The following is a 13,223-nucleotide window of genomic DNA, read 5'->3' as shown; positions in this document are numbered from 1 at the left end:
CCTTTACCTGGAAAATGGGAATAATAATAGATCCTGCCTCGTAAGAATGCTGTGAGGATGAGATGAATTTATACATGTAAAGGGCTTAGTAGTAGTAGAGAGTCATAGGGAACATCGGCTGCCATGTTAACCTTAGCTGTCTAGGGCATTGCTTGCTGCCCGGTCCACCCAGAACTGGATGAATGGGCAACTCCTCCCTCACCTGCTCCTACCGCTGTTGGTAGCTGTGTCCCCACACGAGTCTTTTCTTCTGTGTCTCTCCTATACCTGTCCCCTCCTGCTGGTCCCGACAGCATCCTTCTGGCACAGACTTGCATACTCACTGCCCTGCTACTGCTGAATGTGCCCGCGCTGCCCCCTCCCTCCATTGCAACCCGTACGTGATTACCACCTGAAGCTCCTGAGCTTGGCATCCAGCGCCTTCCATGAGCCAGCCCAGACCTCCCTTTCCAACCTTGTCATTCGCCCTTTCCCAGGCCAGCCACATCAGGACCTGTGCCCCAGACCTGCACCAGATCCCTCCCACCCTCTGCCCCTCCTGGGCAGCTCCGACCTGGTAGGCTTCAGAGCCAACTCAGCTATGTGACCTTGGGCAAGCTGCTTGGTGTTTTGAAGTTCAATTTCCTTCCATATAAAAAAAAAGGGACTAATAGGGGTGCCTGGGTGGCTCAGTCGGTTGAGCATCTGACTCTTGCTTTCGGCTCAGGTCATGATCCCAGGGCTGTGGGATGGAGCCCCGTGTTGGGCTCCTTGCTGAGCGTGGAACCTGCCTAACATTCTCTTTCTCTCTCTCTCTCAAAACAAAAGGGACTAATAATACCTATGTACTAGGTTGTTGTACTGGGCACACAATGTCCCTCAGCAAGCAGTGGATGCTGTGATTATCATAAATTCTACAATTATGGACTCAAACCCTACCTTCTTTCTATGAAGCCTTCCTCGACCCCGCCTCTGTTTTGTTTTGTTTTTTGCTCCTCTGAGCCTCCTCGAAGACTCCATCTGATACTTAGTCATGCACTGTTTTGTGACTTCCCTTTACTGCCGCCTGGAGCTGTTATTTAAATCCATCCTGCTGCAACTTTGCAAGTGTCTCCAGCTGGGCTTTGCACCTCTGTGGCAGACAGGATAGCAATGGGGTGCTTTGTATGGAATGGGGGCTCACTCATACACACCGATTTAATTTTGTTTTGATCTTTAGGACAGAATGAGGCGTGGGTCCAGACAGGGCGTGTCGGAAAACCAGGAGAGATGGGCCTTCCTCCACCTCCCTCCACAACTTGGGCCAATCTTAACAATCCTTCAATAGCTAAGTTCTTCCCAAGGTCTAATTAGAGTCCTGCTTGCTGTAGTGGAAGCTGTTTTCCTCGGGCCTCGGGCTATTGATGCCTAGGTCCTGAGAGGAGAGGTAGCCAGTAGCCTTTTGGGTGATGCAGAGAAGCCTGGGTTCTATCCTATAGGCCAGGGCTCAGCAAACTATAGCCCTCGGGCCCCAATCTGGCTCACCACCTGTTTTTATAAATAAATTTGTATTGGAACACAGTCATACCTATTTGTCTTTATATCGTCTGTGGCTGCTTTTGTGCTATAGTCGTGGAGTTGAGCAGGTGAGGGTAAAGCCTAAAATATCCGCTATCAGGCCCTTCACAGAAAAAGTTTGCTGGTCCCTGTGCTAGGCCATCATTGGGAGCCTCTGAAGAATTCCAAGCCAGGGAGGGAGTGACAGGATCGTATGTGTATTTTAGAAGGATCCTTCTGGCAGCCAGGCATATGGAAGACAGGTTGGAATGAGAAAGCTGTTGCAATTGTCCAGACGACAGCTGACGAGGCCTGAACTAAGACGAAGGCAGTGGAGGTAAACAGTGCAGATTGGAGAGCTATTTGTGGAGTAGATCTGGATGCCTGAGTGGATGGGGGCAGAGGGAGGAGGAGGCAAGGAGAACGCACTGTTGGCTCCCCTACCAAGGATTAGGGTCATCAGCTGAAGGGAGGAGTCATCGAGGAAGGTTGTACATCTGGCTCTGGACATGATTCATTTGGGATATTTGCACGAGATGGTGAAAGCTCCAGGCTAGCCTCTAGAGTGATGTCTGCCGTGGACATTTGAGACTTATCTGTTGTGTGGGAGTGTTTATTGTGGTAAAATATGAATAACATAATATTTACCATTTTAACCATTATAAAATTTTTTTTCTTTAATGTTTATTTATTTTGGAGAGAGAGAGAGAGAGAGAGTCAGAGAGAGACAGAGCATGAGTGGGAGAGGGACAGAGAGAGAGAGGGAGGCACAGAATCCGAAGCAGGTTTCAGGCTCTGAGCTGTCGGCACAGAGCCAGATGTGGGACTCGAACTCATGAGCGAGATCAAGACCTGAGCTGAAGTCGGACACTCAACCAACTGAGCTAACCAGGCACCCCCCATTTTAACCATTTTTAAGCGTACAATTCAGTGGCATTAAGTTCATTCACAATATTGTACAAATATCACCACTCTCCATTTCCAGAACTTTCTCATCATCCCCAACCAAAACACTGTACCCATTAAATAATTACTCACCATTCCTTCCCTCCATCAGCCCCTAGTAACCTCTATTCTACTCTCTGTCTCTGTGAATTTGCATATTCTATATACCTCATATAAGTGGAATCATACATTATTTGTCCCCTGTGTCTGATTTCTTTCACTTAGCATAATGTCCTCAAAGTTCAATTACATATGGCTGAATAATATCCCATTGTATGTAAATGTCACATTTTGTTTATCCGTTCATCTATGGATGGGTGGGTTCTTTTTATATTCTTACACTTTTAGTAAAGACAATCATATTTCTGATGTCTTAAAGTGTCATTTTAGAGACAACAGGACACTATGTGCCTCCTGTGAAAAGAAGATTATACCATCTATGAAGTATTCTTGCCAAAAAAATTAAATTCAAATCTGTCCAAGCCTCTAGATGTACCTACCAATTTATAGGAAATACAGAGATCAGAGCATCATAGTAAACTATCCTATGGGGATTCAATCAGCAAAGTCCAGACTGTGAAAAATTTATAGGATAAATGACCTAGTTTCTTCAACAAATAAATTGCAGGAAGAAAAAAGTTTAGATTAAAAGATACTTAAAAGTTTTCAGCTTACTGAAACATGTGGATCTTGATTCAAACAAACAAACAAGCAGTTTTTTAAAAAAGACATTAATGGAGGGGCGCCTGGGTGGCGCAGTCGGTTAAGCGTCCGACTTCAGCCAGGTCACGATCTCGCGGTCCGTGAGTTCGAGCCCCGCGTCAGGCTCTGGGCTGATGGCTCGGAGCCTGGAGCCTGTTTCCGATTCTGTGTCTCCCTCTCTCTCTGCCCCTCCCCCGTTCATGCTCTGTCTCTCTCTGTCCCAAAAATAAATAAAAAACGTTGAAAAAAAAATTAAAAAAAAAAAGACATTAATGGAGACAATTAGAAATTTGAACACTGATTATTTGACAATACTAAGCAATTATTGTTCATTTATTTTAAAAAATTTGGGGGGGGGGCACCTGGGTGGCTCAGCCGGTTGAGCGTCCAGCTTCGGCTCAGGTCATAATCTCACAGTTCCTGAGTTTGAGCCCCACATCAGGCTCTGTGCTGACAGCTCAGAGCCTGGAGCCTGATTCAGATTCTTTGTCTCCTTCTCTCTCTGCTCCTCCCCTGCTTATGCTCTGTCTCTCTCTCTCTCCTTCAAAAATAAATAAAAACATTTTAAAAAATTTAAAAAGGCGCCCCTTTTGGAGGGCATCCCTGGGTGGCTCAGTTGGTTGAGCGTCTGACGCTTGACTCTGGCTCAGGTCATGATCTCACGATTCATGGGTCTGAGCCCCATGTCAGGCTCTGTGCTGACAGCTCAGAGCCTGGAGCCTGCTTCGGATTCTGCGTCTCCCTCTCTCTCTGCCCCTTCCCTGCTCATGCTCTCTCTGTCGCTCTCTGTCTCGCTCTCTCTGTCGCTCTCTGTCTCTTTCTCTCAAAAATAAATAAACATTAAAAGATTAAAAAAATAAAAAAAATAATTTTTTTAACATTTATTTATTTCAAGAGTGTGCATGCACAAGTGGGGGAGGGGCAGAGAGAGGGAGACAGAGGTTCCTAAGTGGGCTCCACGCTGACAGGAGAAAGCCCGATGTGGGGCTCAAACTCACAAACTGCGAAATCATGACCTGAGCAGAAGTCAGTTTCGTAACCACTGAGCCACCCAGGCACCCTTTAGGTGATTATTGTTTAAAATCTTTAGGTGTGATAATGGTATTGTGGTTTTGTTTTTAAAATAATCCTTATCTTTTAGAGATTTATACTAAAATCTTTTCAGGTGAAATGATATGATATGTGGGAATTGCTTCAAAACTCTACTGGGTAGGGATGCCTGGGCTCAGGTTATGATCTCAAGGTTCCTGAGTTCACGCCCCGCATAGGGCTGTCTGCTATAAGCACAGAGTCTGCTTCAGATCTTCTGTCCCCCTCTCTGTCTGCCCCCTCCCCCTCAAAAATAAAATAAACATTAAAAAAAAATCTCTACTGGGTAGGAGGGAGCATAGTTGAAACAAATTTTCCTTGAGTTGGAAGCTATTGAAGTTGTGCAATGGATACTTGGGGCGGGGGTGGGGGGGCGGGGATGGTGTGTGTTATATTATTGTTTAGTTTCGTATGTGTTTGAACTTTCCTCAAATAAAACATTTGCATGTCATATCAGAGATGTGCTCCTTTATTTTGGACTGAACTTCTGCAAGTACCGTCTTCTAAGAATTTAGATTTAAGGGGCACCTGGGTGGCTCAGTTGTTATGCATCTGACTTTGGCTCAGGTCATGAGCTCACAGTTGGTGAGTTCAAGCCCCCTTCCGGTGAGCCCCACTTCAGGTTGAACCTGGCTTCAGGTGAGCCCCGCTTCCCTCTCTCTCCCTCTCTCTCTGTGCCCCTCTCTCAAAAAAAAAAAAAAAAAAAAAAAGGAAAAAGAATTTAGACTTAAGTTTCCTGGAGAGCATTCTCCACCCACACTCCAAGCCTCGAAGCAAAGAAATAAAGGATCTTAAGCTAATAAATGTGTCTTGAGGGAAAATATTCAAGGTGTGCCTTTGTCATCTGAATAGCACTTGTTATCAGGCAGATTTGTAATTCTGTGGGCTTTTTAAAAAAGCTGGCTTGCTTATCTGCGACCCTTTTTGGACGGCCATGGTATGGTAGTTTGCCACCATAACAGTCTCATCTCACATGTCATTTGCCATTTCTCGTAAGCTTCACAATAACTCTGTGACCTACATACTATTATTAGCCCCCATTTTACAGATGAGGAACTAAAGGTTCAGAGAGATTAATAAGGGCTAACATCTGTTAACCACTTACTATGTATCAAGTACTGGGTTAATTGCTTTAAATGAGTTTGCTTGTTTTACCCTCTCATACCCTTGTGAGGCAGGCATTGTTATTATCCCCTTTTTATAAAGGAGGAAATTGAGGCGTAAGGAGGCTAAGGAATTTGCTAGCAGCTGCTAGACCAAGTGTCCTCTCTGGCTGTGTGGCTCCAAAGCCCATGCGCTTTCCACTGCGCCCGGGACACAACCCAACAGAGTGTGATCAGAGCAAGCATTCCGGGCTCTGCTATGTATTAGTCACGTGGCCTTGGGCAGATTATTTCACCTTCCTAAGCCTGGTTTCTAATCTGTAAAATGGGGGTAATAACAGCACCGACTGCATAGTAAGGGCTCCGCTGACGTAAGCGACTGTTATCACCAGGTTTCTCTCTGAGGGGGATCCTTGATTAAAGTCAGATTGTTTAGAAGCTCAGGAATCTTCCAGGGGGAAAAAAAAACTGGCCTTTCCACGGTCATCTGGGCTATTTTATGTGGACACCCCTCTGACATTTTTCTACAAGGGGGAGAGAGGTGCTTTACTTTCACACAGAGCCCTGGCAGGGATTACTTCTTTGGGAAGTAAAAGACTAAAAACCACGAGACCATGAGCCCACCAGTCATTGTGGATGTTACCTTGGTGTTTCAAACCTACCCGGTCTCTGAAACTGCTTCCTGGGTCAGGCTAGAGGAGCTCTTAAGAATACCCAGTGCTAGGGGGTGCTTGGGTGGCTCAGTCAGTTGGGCGTCAGCCTTTGGCTCAGGTCACGATCTCACAGTTTGCGAGTTCAAGCCCTGCATCAGGCTCTGTGTTGACAGCCTGGAGCCTGCTTTGGATTCTGTGTCTCCCTCCCTCTGCCACTCCCCTGCTTGTGCTCTGTCCCTCAAAAATAAATAAACATTAAAAAAAAAGAATATACTACCCCAACAGTGCCTAGATGTGGACACACATAAACAAAACATTTTTTTTAAAGTTTGTTTATTTATGGGGTGGGAGGGGCAGAGAGGGAGAGAGAATCCCAAGCAGGCTTTGCACTGACAGTGCAGGGTTTGAACTCACGAACCTCGAGATCATGACCTGAGAAATCAGGAGTCAATTGCTCAACCAACTGAACCACCCAGGTGCCCCCAAAAGATACATGTTAATATGCCTATTCATTCACTGTCATGTTGTAGCGGGAAGAACATGGGCTTTGGAGCCTTGGGGACCTCAGCTTGAATCCTGACTCTGTCACTTGCAGGCTGTGTACAAGTCACAAATCTGCCTGTGCTTCAGTTTCCATAGCTATGAGTTAGGACAGACGTGAATAGTAAAGCTAATAGTTATAGAATGCTTACTATGTGCTGGGCACTCTTCTTTTTATATATTAGCTCATTTCATTATTTCAAACTTAAGAAATTTCATTTTTATTTTTATTTGAGAGAGAGAGAGAGAGCAGGGTGGGTAGAGGGGCAGAGAGAGAGACAGAGAGAGAGAGAGAGAGAGACAGAATTCTAAGCAGGCTCCACACCTAGCACGGAGCCCAGTGTGGGGCTCTATTCCATGATCCTGGGATTATGACCTGAGCCAAGATCAAGAGTTGGATGTTCAACTGACTGAGATACCCAGGCTCCCCCAAGAAACTTTATTTTTAAAAGTAATTTTAGGTTAATAGCAAAATGGGGCTGAAAGTGCAGAGTTCCCATATACCCTCTGCCCCAACACAGGCACAGCCCCCACCCCCCCACCCCCCCCCACCGCGTGCCATCAACATCCTGCACCACGGTGGTACATTTGTTATAGCTGATGAACTGATATTGGCACACCATCATCACCCAAAGTCTATAGCTTACATTATGGTTCACTCTTGGTGTTGTACATTCCACAGGTTTGGACAAATGCGTAATGACATGTATCCATATCATATCGTTTCACTGCCTGAAAAATCCTCTGTGCTCTGCCTATTCATCTCTCCCTTCCTCCAGCCCCTGACAACCACTGATCTTATTATTGTCTCCATAGCTTTGCCTTTTCCAGAATGTCACAGAGTTGAAATCATACAGTATGTAGCCTTTTCAGATTGGCTTCTTTCACATAGTAATAGTTATTTAAGGTTCCTCCTTGCCTTTTCATGGCTTGGTAGCTCATTTCTTGTTAGTGCTGAATGATATTCCACTGTCTGGATCTACCACAGTTTATCCATTCAGGTACTGAAGGATGTCTGGGTTGCTTATATACTGGCAATTATATGAAAGCTGTTACAAACATCTGTGTGCAGGTTTTTGTGTGGATAGAAGTTTTCAGCTCCCATGTGGGCAAATAACAAACAGTGAAATCTCTGGATCATATGGTAAGAGTATATTTAATTTTGTAGGAAACTGCGAAACTGTCTTCCACAGTGATTGTACCATTTTGCACTCCTACCAGTAATGAATGAGAGTTCCTGTTGCTCCACATGCCTGTGAGCATTTCGTGTTGTCATTGTTCTAGAGTTGGGCCATTCTAATAGGTGTGCAGTGATATCTCACTGTTGTTTTAATCTGCATTTCCCTATGACATATGACGTAGAGTATCTTTTCAAATGCTTATTTGCCATCCATATGTCTCCTTTGGTGAAGTGTCTGTTCGAGTCTTTGGACCATTTTTAAATAGGACTGTTTGCTTTCTTATTGTTGAGATTTAAAAGTTCTTCATATATTTCTGACAACCGTCCTTTATCAGATGTGTCTTTTGCAAATTTTCTCTCCCAGTCTGTGGCTTGTGATCTCTTAGTATTGTCTTTTGCAGAACAGATGTTTTTAATTTTTAAGAAGTCCAGCTTATCAATTTTTTCTTTCATGAATCATGCCTTTGATGTTGTATGTAAACAATCATCACTATGACATTGGTTGTAGCAACATCTTTTCTAGATGTGTTTCCTGAGGCGAGGGAAACAAAAGCAAAAATAAACTATTGGAACTACATCAAAATAAAAGTTTTACACAGCAAAGCAAACAATCATTGAAACTAAAAGACAACCTAGTAAATGGGAGAATATATTTGCAAATGACATATCCAATAAAGGGTTAGTATCCAAAATACATAAAGAACTTATACAATTCAACACCAAAAACCCCCAAATAATCTAATTCAAACATGAGCAGAAGACATGAACAGACATTTCTTCAAAGAAGACATCCAAATGGACAACAGACACATGAAAAGATGCTCAACATCAGTCATCATCAGGGAAACGCAAATTAAAACCACAATGAGATACCATCTCATACATGTCAGAATGGCTAAAATAGAAAACACAAGTGTTGGCAAGGATGTGGAGAAAAAGGAATCTTCATGCACTGTTGGTGGGAAAGCAGACTGGTACAGTCACTCCAGAAAAACAGTATGGTGGTTCCTCAAAAAATTAAAGATAGAACTACCATATGATCCAGTAATTCCACAATTGGGTATTTACCCAAAGAATAGGAAAACATTCATTTGAAAAGATGTATGGTCCCCTATGTTTATTGCAGCATTATTGACAATAGCCAAATTATGGAAGCAGTCCCAGTATCCATCAATAGATGAAATGGATAAAGAAGAGGTGGGTACATATGTAAAATGGAATATTACTCAGCCTTAAAAAATTAAATGTTGCCATTTGCAACAACGCGGATGGATCTAGAGGGCATAATACTAAGTGAAATAAGTCAGAGAAAGACGAATACCATATGATGTCACTGATAGGTGGAATTTAAGAAACAAAACAAACAAAGAAAAAGAAGAGACAAACAAAAAACCAGACTCTTCACTACAGAGAACAAACTGACGGTTACGAGGGGGGGGGAGGGCGGTGAGGGAAGTATGTGATGGGGATTAAAAGTACACTTCTCATGAAGAGAACTGAGTAATGTACAGAATTGTTGAATCACTGTATTATATACCCAAAAGTAATATAACAGTGTATGTTAACTATGCTGGGATTAAAATTTTTAAAAAATCATTATCATACCCAAGGTCATATAGGTTTCCATCTATGTTATCGTCTATCCGTTTTATAGTTCTGTGTTTTATATCTAGGCCTATGATCCATTTCAATTTTCGTAAAAGATGCGAAGTCTGTGTCTAGATTCGTTTTCTTGCCTATGGATATGCAGTTGTTCCAGCATCATTTGTTGAAAAGACCAAACTCATTTTTTGTTTTTTGTTTTTAAAGATTTTATTTGTAAGCCATCTCTGCATCCAACATGGGACTCGAACTCACAATCTCAAGATCAAAAGTTGCACACTCCACCAGCAGAGCCAGACAGCCACCCCAAGACTAAACTCATTTGATTTTCAGTATAAACTTTGAGGCAGGCACTGTTATTTATCCCCATTTTTCAGATAAGCAAACTGAGGCATAGAATGGTTTTGTAAATCGCCCAGGGTAACACAGCTAGGACTTGACAGGGATTTGAATTCAGGTAACCTGACTCCAGAGTCCATGCACTCAGTCGCTATCTATAATAATAGTCTCTTGTCATAGGTTTGTTGTGAGGAATGGAGAGTGTGTGTATCACATAGTAGGTGCTCAGGAAGCGGTAGTGATAGTATTGTCCAACCCAGCCTCCAAGGTTTCACTCAATGTCATGTCCTCATCCTAGGGATGTCACTGTCTCATCCTAGGGATGACAGTGTGGTGAACCCTCCTGCAGTCACAGCTCACTTCTGTGGGAGTTCCCTGGAAAGAGGTTCTATGTCTGATTTCTCAGTGTCCCCGGAGTGCCTAGGGCTGCACCTGGCGCTCAGCAGCCTCTCAATAAAAATTTGTTTAATCGAGTTTGGGTGGCACACTATTCCTCTATCCAAAATGTACATCCTGGGTGTGGTCTATTCCTCAGGATCTCCCAGCTCTTACTCACCTCTTTGCTCCTGAGCCCCCTTGCTCTAACCTTCCCTGATCTGTCAGCTTCCGCCCCCTCTGTCTGCAGAAATTCTTGGTTGGGCTAACTGTGGAGGCAGCTGCTCTTGTCTGCTACACCCTTCTTCCCGCACCATGCAGTCAGTTTCTTCCACATTCTGGGGTATCCCACTCCAGTATGCACACTGCCTGTAGAAGCATCCACCTCTCCATCTCCAAACTCAAGATATAGCACCTACCTTGGAAGACTGGTCTCTAAACACCTCTGACCTCTCCCAGGACACCTATAATCCTTTCCTGGGTAAACATCTCGCTGGATGAGGACATGACGGGACCTGTAAACCAAGAAGCTTCTGAAAGGTGTTAATCTTATTAGCATCGTTGGACTCCTTTGGGGACTGAGTGATCACCGCTGAGGGCTGCGTCTGCTGGGCCCCGGTACACCCCTCAGGCAGCTGCACTTGAGGCAGGGCTCTCTCAGACCAAGCTACCACCCTGGGGAGTACATTCTGTGAGTGCCACCCTGGACATGCGGGCAGTGTCTGCTTCGGCCTAAGCCATCTGGCACCATCGAGCAGCGCCCTATGTCTGCCCCTGCAGAGCCACCCTGGGAAGATGTGACCAGCAAGACTCGAATGCGTCCTCCGCACAGCACTGCCCTGGGCAGCACCCTCTCGGACACAGCCAGCGCGCGGAGTCCAGTGCCGGCCTTGGAAGGAACCTGTTCTATACATGCGGGCACGGTGCCTGCCCTGGGCGTGCCCAGCGGCCTCCGGCGCCCAGCGCAGACGGGAGCTCCAGGCCTCTCGGACGCGGGCAGAAGGCTCCCAGAGCAGCGCCCCGTGCCCGCATGGCCCGTCCTGGAGGCGCGCCCAGGCGCTGCCAGGAAGGCCGGGCGTTTATCCCCGGAGCCGCCAGCAGGGAGCTCCCTTTCGGCTCTGCTCGCGCGGCCGCGGGGGGCGGCGCTGCGCTGCGCCGCGCTGCGCTCCAGCCCGGACCGGGCCGGGGCCGCTGGATGCCGCGTCTCCGCTTCTGCTGCCTGCCGGGCGGGCTCCGGCGGCCGGTGAGCGCGGGGCGGCGGGGGCGGCCGCTCGGGGGCTGCCCGGGCCGGGTGGGGCGGCGGGGCGGGCTCGGGCCGGGAAGGCGGGCGGGCGGCGGGGCCCGCCGGCTCCTCCTCCCCCACTGTCCCCTGGAAGCGGCGGCCCGGACTCCCGGCTCCGGTCCCCGGCCGCGCCGCGGAGCTGGGCGCCCGGGAATGGGGGCCGACAAGGAGGGGCGGGGAGGGGAGCTCCGGCCCCTTGTGCCAGCTCGGGAGCGCGCGGAGGCAGGGCAGGGTGGCCCTCGGTTTAGGGGGATTGAGGGCTGAGGGGACCCCAGGTGCCCCCGGGCTGCGGGGTGGAGGCTGCAGCCTCCGGGATAGGGGGCTTCTCGGGGCCAGGCCCAGGGCCCCCCCCTCCCCCCCCCCCAGGCCGACCGACCGACCGACCGACCGAGCGAGGCTCCGAGGAAGGCAGCGGGGAAGGCGAGCACCTCCACCGAACCCTTTATCCCTCCCAGCGGCCTTCACCCTTTCACTGCCAGGCCGACAGCGGGCTCCTCTCAAAGGAGCAGCTGCTAGACAGCTGGCAAAACAATGGAGACCCCGCTTCCCCAGGCCCCCTCCCCTTGGGACAGAAGACGGGGGTGAGTGAATGGTAGGCTTTGGAGATTAGGGAGTGCTGCCTGTCCCCTGTGACTGGCTGCTCACCTCACCTTTCCCTGCAAAGGGGTGGGGTGTGTGTGGGAAGGTCGGACAGCCTGCCCCAGGCCTCTGGGAGAGACTGCCCTGACGCCCCGCCCTGCTAACCTGTCATGCCAGTTGTCTCGCCAATGGGGAGGCGAGGTGGTAAGGTTAGCTGCTCCACACCCCTGTGGTGGGGGTGGTGGGGGGTGGGGGTGCGGCTTGGTACCAAGCATGGTGAGGAGTGGGTCATGTTCCTGGCTGAGATAAGGCCTGCAGGGACATAGCACACATTGGGGCTTTGTTGGGGGCAGGGAGGGGGGATGGGGATGTCACCCTGTTGCAAGGCACATGTGTCCTGCTGATTAGTTGGAAAGGCTCTAGCCAGAATGAACGGGGTGGGGGGGGGGCATGGGGGGGGAGGCAGACGGTGTATTTTTTTTTTTTTTCAACGTTTTTAATTTATTTTTGGGACAGAGAGAGACAGAGCATGAACGGGGGAGGGGCAGAGAGAGAGGGAGACACAGAATCGGAAACAGGCTCCAGGCTCCGAGCCATCAGCCCAGAGCCCGACGCGGGGCTCGAACTCACGGACCGCGAGATCGTGACCTGGCTGAAGTCGGACGCTCAACCGACTGCGCCACCCAGGCGCCCCAGACGGTGTATTTTTTAAGGGTACTGCTTTTGCCTACTCAGCCAACCGGGCATGTATTTGGCAATGTCCTCTTGGTTTGTGTTTGTGCAGAGAGGTTGGGGACAATGCTTCTTGGGAGGAGCTCTCCTGCCTGGAGCCTTCCTGCCCTCTGACGGACTCCCAAAATTATGGAATTGGGTTCCCTCCCCCCCTTCACCTAGCCAGTGATTCAGGCTGGTTTGTGTGGGCTCATTTGTCTTTTGGAGTACCTGGCATGTCTGTTGCTGAGGAGGCCTTGTAATTCCCCATAAGGAGAGTGAACTGCCCGAAGTGTGTATGCACTGGGTCCATGCTGGAAGGGAGGGAAGGTCAACCAGACAGTTAAGAGCAAGATCACCTTTCCATGTTCTTACCAGTTCTGGAGCCCTTTCTTGGGCAGGTCGGTTTCCTGTTGGCATGGCAATGGGCCAGGCCTTGTCTAACTTTCTCCACCCTTTTGGTTCAGAGGCTACTTTCTATTTGGGGATATTGAAAGTTGCTCTCCTGAGGTCTCTGGCTTCCTGACAGACCTCACTGGCTCTTTGTCAATGGCCTGCCACCTCCTCAGCTTCCCCTCTGTCCTTTTGTGATGAGGGCTTTCCAGGAA

General features: G+C 48.0%; 1 protein-coding gene across 12 annotated transcripts in view; it reads left to right on the top strand.

Moving 5' to 3' along the window:
- The first annotated feature begins 11,167 nt into the window (after window positions 1-11,167).
- MYO18A (myosin XVIIIA) overlaps window positions 11,168-13,223 on the top strand; it is a 103,251-nt gene continuing 101,195 nt past the window's right edge. For 11 of the 12 annotated variants that reach the window (XM_058704148.1, XM_058704146.1, XM_058704145.1 and 8 more), the window contains exon 1: window positions 11,168-11,286. The gene's annotated coding sequence lies outside the window, so the exon portion shown is untranslated. Of the gene's footprint in view, window positions 11,287-11,754; window positions 11,907-13,223 lie in introns of those variants that run through there. The other variant, XM_058704131.1, reaches the window with a different exon arrangement.

Source organism: Neofelis nebulosa, chromosome 16 (assembly GCF_028018385.1).
Source record: "Neofelis nebulosa isolate mNeoNeb1 chromosome 16, mNeoNeb1.pri, whole genome shotgun sequence".
Taxonomy (NCBI): domain Eukaryota; kingdom Metazoa; phylum Chordata; class Mammalia; order Carnivora; family Felidae; genus Neofelis; species Neofelis nebulosa.
Note: the sequence above shows the minus strand (reverse complement) of the source record. Positions and strands in the feature narration are given on the sequence as shown.